Source organism: Natator depressus, chromosome 7 (assembly GCF_965152275.1).
Source record: "Natator depressus isolate rNatDep1 chromosome 7, rNatDep2.hap1, whole genome shotgun sequence".
NCBI lineage: Eukaryota > Metazoa > Chordata > Testudines > Cheloniidae > Natator > Natator depressus.
The window spans coordinates 77,753,700-77,760,142 of record NC_134240.1 but is presented as its reverse complement, the minus strand read 5'-3'; positions in this window follow the sequence as shown (position 1 = coordinate 77,760,142).

Sequence of the window (6,443 nt, the reverse complement as noted above, 5' to 3'; positions counted from 1 at the left end):
TCAGAAAATTTCCTAAAGGGACTTATCTGGTCTTCTTGTATTGGAGAGTCTAAAGAGATAATTTGCTAGGGGTACAAACATAGCATAACTCTGGTCATACAGAACTCGGAGGGCCTGATTCTTTCACTTACATAGTACATTTGACTTTGGTGGAGTTACTCCTGATTTGCTCCAGAGTGAGAACAGAATCAGGCCCCTGAATGTTACCTACCTATGCAACTACCAAGAGTACTGGAAGTCACCTTCCAAGAGAGAGTATTTCCTGGGCCAAAGTCATTCACACAAATGATAGGCAGACAAAGTCTGCTGGGTCATAGAGCAAAATGGCTACCAAGAACAGGAATAAAAATGCAAAGGAAGAGTGGTGCTGGTTGACAAGGCATGAGAGGAAGAGAGCAAAATGTTGGTGGTGATGGCAGAGAAATTAACAGCCTTTGATTTCATAGGTTTCAGAGTAGCAGCCATGTTAGTCTGTATTCGCAAAAAGAAAAGGAGTACTTGTGGCACCTTAGAGACTAACAAATTTATTTGAGCATAAGCTTTTGTGAGCTACAGCTCACTTATGCTCAGATAAATTTGTTAGTCTCTAAGGTGCCACAAGTACTCCTTTTCTTTTTGATATCATAGTATCAATACCCAGAGTATATTTAATTATGGGCTTGAAGACATTACAGGAGTGGGAAAAATCATTTGAACCTTGATACAAGGTAAAATCTCCTCACTAAGGCCACATCTACACGAGAGAGCTTACAGTGGCACAGCTGTACCAATGCAGCTGCGTTGCTGTAAGATCTCCCATGTAGCTCTCCCGTCAACATAATTAAAGCATCCCAAATGAGTGATGGTAGCTATGTTGGCAGGAGAGCATCTCCCACCCCCATAGTGCTATCCACACTGGCGCTTCTGCAGGTGTAAGTTATGTCGCTTAGGGGTATGTTTTTTCATACCCAGGAGTGACATAAGCTATACTGATAAAAGTGCTAGTGTAGATATAGCCTGAGTAAAATACTATTTTTTTTTACCGAAAGGATTATATAACTTTTCTTCTAAACTTTGTTTGCTTGAAGGAAGAGGCAAGGGTTAAGATTAAATTGGAAATCCAGGATGATTCAACAATAATCTGTAAATGCAGATAACTTCTATGGCAACTGAAGACATCAGAGAGCATTCTCCTATCATTCAGTTTAACCCCAAGAGAACAAGTCATTCCCTCTTCTCACTACTACTACTTCTCTCTCATATGCTCGTAGCTGCATTTCTCTGAAAATGCTGTGGGGGAGAGCAAGCACCCCTTAATCCTCCATTCACGGATTGGTTTTGTCTCTAATTAAATGAGCACATGACCTAGACAGATTCCATTCCTAAGCATCCTTGGGCCTTCCTGATGAGCACTGATTTGATTGAAGTACTCACTGTCTCATTACCAATAACATTGGATACATTTTGTAGCTTAGATGAGGGGTTGCAGGAAGGATGAGGCAGTTCCATTCTTTAAAGTACTATGACCCTGGTAACTTGCATTCTTATCCTGTCTTCAATCCCAGGCAATAGGTTATGAAGCATTAGGTAATCTCTTATCTACTGGAGAAGATGAAAGTGTTTAATAAAAACCAGTACTCATTTGTGAAACAGTGTTATATTCGCAGTATGCAGAAATGTTAAATAAAGATATAATATACTCCTTCTATAAGAGTTGCAGTGTAACACAACTTTGTTAAGGTTCTGGATTTTAAGAAATAAACAAGGACCAAAACCAGACTGACTGCTGCTAGACCAGATTACATGCTTCCCCTCCAGAGCCTCCTGGCCTGCAAGCAGGACCAGGAAAACCCCTGACAATTTAAAGTGATAACTTACAGTTTTAAGACTTTCAATACACCACACATAGGTAATGCAATAATAACTTAGTTTTTTAAAAACACAGTAACCAGATGCAGTGAGTAGCAGGAACACAGATAAGAAAATATATTTGGATTTTCGTAAGCTCTTTGACATGATGCAATACAAGAAACAAGTACATTGGAGAATCATGTGGATAAGTGAAAGTGGTAACTTGCTGACAAATGGATAAAAATTGTCATTTGTGTTGTCACATTAGTAGGATTTGGTACTGAGTATATTCATTAGTGATCTTGATGAGGAAAGTTAGTGAACGGATAGTGAATGTTACTTCAATAGTGAACGGATTGATATACTATATATGAAGTAGGAGATAAGTGAACACTGCAGTTATATTAAAAATACAACAGAAACTGGATAATGTGCAATATTGGTCATTCCAGAGTGATGCAAAATAGAATATAAGGAAGCACAAGTTAATCCTTTTGGGGAAGAATAATTCAGAACACAGGCATATGCAAATGTTTGTCTAGAAAGCTGCCCTGAAGAAGGAGATTTGAAAATAATGGTGTGTAACAGGCTCTTATTCCAGCAGTATCAGACTCTGCCACTCTTTCCCTTTCCTCAGTCAAGAAAACCAACTGGTGCTTTCAAATTATTCTACCCTTCTCGTTTTCAGTTTATTATCATAAAATAACAATTAAACTAAGAAGTAGAAACTCCTAACTGTATTTTCCAGACTCGGCACTCATGATGTTCCTCCTGGCCTTCTAATTTGTATTCATGGGTTTTGCTCCTGAGTCTCTCTGCAGGTAGCACCAACCTTTCATTCTGGCTGGCAGCAAAGCTTCTTATCCAGAACAACCAGTTGATCTGTCTCTCTCCCCACAACCCCCTTTACCCTGGTATCAGGCTGGTTCACTCTCTCCTGGACTAATACTACATGATGCCTGGTCACCTTCCCAAGCTCAAACCCGTCAACTAGCAGGTGGATAACTAGGCACAGGTGAGTCTGAGCCAACTCCCATTCAAGGGCCAGCTGACCCTGTGATATGCTGAATAATAAAAGTGAATCAATTCGCTATTCAAATCTGTGGTAAAAACCAATGGGCCACTCTGATGACAGCATCAGAGATGTTCAAAGGACAACCAAATTGCTACATAGACTTGAGAAAGTTATTACAATGAGATTTAAAAAATTAAATGTATCTAGACTGAAAATTATTCTGGGTGAAGGGGACATAATACTTTTTAGATAACCATATAAGGGTACATTTAGCTTTGATATTAGGGAAAATATTTTGACAGTAAAAACAATCAATATGAACATTTTGTCTGGTGAATGAGTTAAGTTACAAAAATACAGCATCGACTCTTTTCTGTTTGATGTATGGGATTGAACGAGATAGATGAGGTAGTTGAATGGAACTTCCTGAAATATCATTACCCATTTTTGTTTGTTACCTTCCTTTGACAAAGAAAATCTCATGCAATTAGTATCACCACCATACCTAAGCAGGACTAAGGGTCTGATCCAGCTTTCAATTAAGTCAGTGGGAGTCTTCTTGCTGATTTCAACAGTAGCTAGCTCAAGCCTTTTGATAAGGGTTAGTAAATCTCTAGGAATGTACAGTATTGTATAACATCCTACAATTACAGGAGAAAGATTTGATTATGGGAAGTTCAACCTCTACTGATTTCATATTACTCTGTTGAACGCTTTATAAAAATTAAAATAAACCTTTAGTTGCAAAGATGGTGGTATAAACAATATCTACCTATCTTAGGGGTTCTCCTTTTTTGGCATACAACTCTGCTTGGAGTAGGGCTTTCGTTTTTTAAGATGTTAATTTATTTTTATCTTTTTAAGCTTGATTTGTTTCAAGGTTGTTTTTTTCTTTGATGGATTGGTGTTTTATGGGTAGAAGGGGCTGTTAATGTACGAATATATCATTCTTAAGGTGAAAAGGCCTTTTCGAAGACGAAGGTTTACTATGTTTCCTAAAGATAGTAATACTAGGGTATTACAATCTTTAGCAAACACTGTAAACCTTCCTCTTTGAAAAGGCCTGTCCACCATAAGAATGATAAAATACAAATCTGCCTAATCTTTTCTGGAAGGTTATTCCATAGCCAGATCCCCTTAATTGAGAATGGTTTGTCCCCAGCTATTACACATTTCACCTTGGGCTTTGTGATCTGCATTGTCCCAGGGGACCACAGCTGTCTTGGTGGTTCATAGATCAAAATTTGGTCTGTAATGTATCTGAGGCTTAATCTATTAATTAACCTGAAAATTAGTATCAACATCTGCAGATGGCATCAGAAGCTTACTGAGAGCCAATGAAGGGACTTGAGCACAGGTTTGATGGTGACCTAAACCATGGGGAAGTAGGGAGCCGTATTTTGTACGAGCTAAAGCCTGCATTCTTTTCACGTTTAGCTTCAGATACAGTAAATTACAGTAATCAAGACAGGAGGTGACAAATGAATGGAGGTTACAAATGCAAGTCCTTTGTCTAGAAGGAAGGGATGAAATTTCCTAGTGAGCGGAAGGGTAAGAGAGGGCTTTTTTAGATGCCAATGCTGTGTGGTCATCCAAGCTTAGTAAGGAGTCAGACAGGATTCTGAGGCTTCACAATACTGACAATGGAATTTGTACACCTTCAATGAAAGCTGGAGACCTCTTGGACAGCTCTTCAAAGTGTTTTCTCTTTCTGCTCGGTATAATTTCAATCTTACCTGTGTTCAGTTTAAGACAGCTGCTCTTCATCCAAGAGGAGATCTCTTGTAGGCATTGTGAATGTTTAGTAGTGACAGTGGTCGCATCAGGTGAGAATTAGTTGAGTATCCTAAGTAGACTTTTTGCTGCTGAGCCCATGGTGTCTCACTATCCTTTTTCAACATCTCATGAGACTACTGAGAGAGAAGGGGAAAAAATATAGATCCTTATGGGATACTGCTGGTGAGAGCCTTTGGAGAGGAGGAGCACTTGCCCAGTCCCTGAGCATTGCTGGAAACGGGCAGTTGGAGCCGTTGGGCCATCTTCTCCTGCTATGTCATGTAGGTAAATTGGCAGAACATTATGGTTCACCATGTCTAAAGCTGCAATGTGGTCCAGAGTATGAGCTTGGAGATTTTACCTGTGTCCGTGGCTATGAGGAGGTTGTCTTTTAATGGCACTACAGCTGTCTCTGTGCTGTGCCGTGGTCTGAACCCTGATTGTGAGGCATCCAGGGTGTTGGCTGATTTCACACATTACTAGAGCTTGGTAGTTTCTACTTTTCAGTTATTTTGAAAGAGGTTGGAGTGGTCTTCACAGTCTAGTTATGTCATCTTGAGGGTTGGTCACACTACTGTGTGTTTTAAGGAGTTTGGTAAGTATGCTTCTTTAAAAGAGGCATTCACTGTTTCCAGAAGCAGTAGGCATAAGTGCATTTATAGTTGTACATTTACATAGGGATAGTGTTTTTTCTTCATTCTACAAAGGTAGCTCCTGCTTCGATATAATTTCTTCTTGCCTTATTTCCACCTTTCTAACTTGCCCTTGATATCATATACTGCAAATAATCAACAGCCCGCTATCTACTGGTATCCTCCCAAGCCCCTCCAGAATATCCCATCTCAGACATCTCTCCCTAGGCCCTCCCTGACCCTTACCAACTATGTTCACCCCCACTGAATGTGTGGAAAAGGGACAAAAGCAACAAAAGGAGAAAAATATACAAAAATCTGGATTTTGAAAGTAAATGCATCAAACTATGTGCTGTGTGTCAATATACTGTATTGTTTGAGCCATATGATGTTACCTGCTTGAAGAGAAATTCTGGATGATGTGATAGTACAAAAGTTAACTGCATAATGATTTGACCAGTTTAGTGTATTTCAACACAGGAGTTAGATAGCCATTTGATAGTGAGAAATAATCTGAACTGTACTCATACCCCTTTCTTTTTGTTTTTTTTTAACTGTTAGTAGGGGGGTCAGTCATCATGTTCCTAAAAGCACAGAGTATTCTGGGGTAAAATGTCCTATAAATCTGTTTTATAATATTCCAAATCAAAACCTGTTGGGGCTGTCTGCTGGTTAGTAGAATAAATAGCTCCTTTTTGCTGCTTTATGCACCCTTGGTAGAGTAGGTACTTGAAGCTGAATGCCAACTACTGGGGACAAAGGAGGCAGGATGTTCCAGTAGATAGGACACTGGAGTTCTGTTTCCAGCGCTGTTGTTGACTTGGTGTTGACATTGGGCAGGTCACTTAACTTCCCTGTGCTGTAATTTCCCATTTTTATGATAACAGATATTCATGTTTATAAAGTCCATTGCTATCTATAGATGAAATGTGCTTATGTAAATACTAATAAGTGCCATGTGTGTCCTACTGCCTTGGCTGCAGTACTGCAGCTGTGTGGATAGGGCATTGTCACAATTCTTGGGGTACTGCTATGCACCTTCTACTGGCTAGGGCTGCGAATGTTCTAATCACACAGAACCCAATACCATTGCCCCTCCCCTTTTCCTGCCCTGAGGCCCTGCCCTTGCCCCACCCTTCCTCCAAGGCCCCGCCCCCGCTCACTCTATCCCCCACCCTCGCTCACTCGCT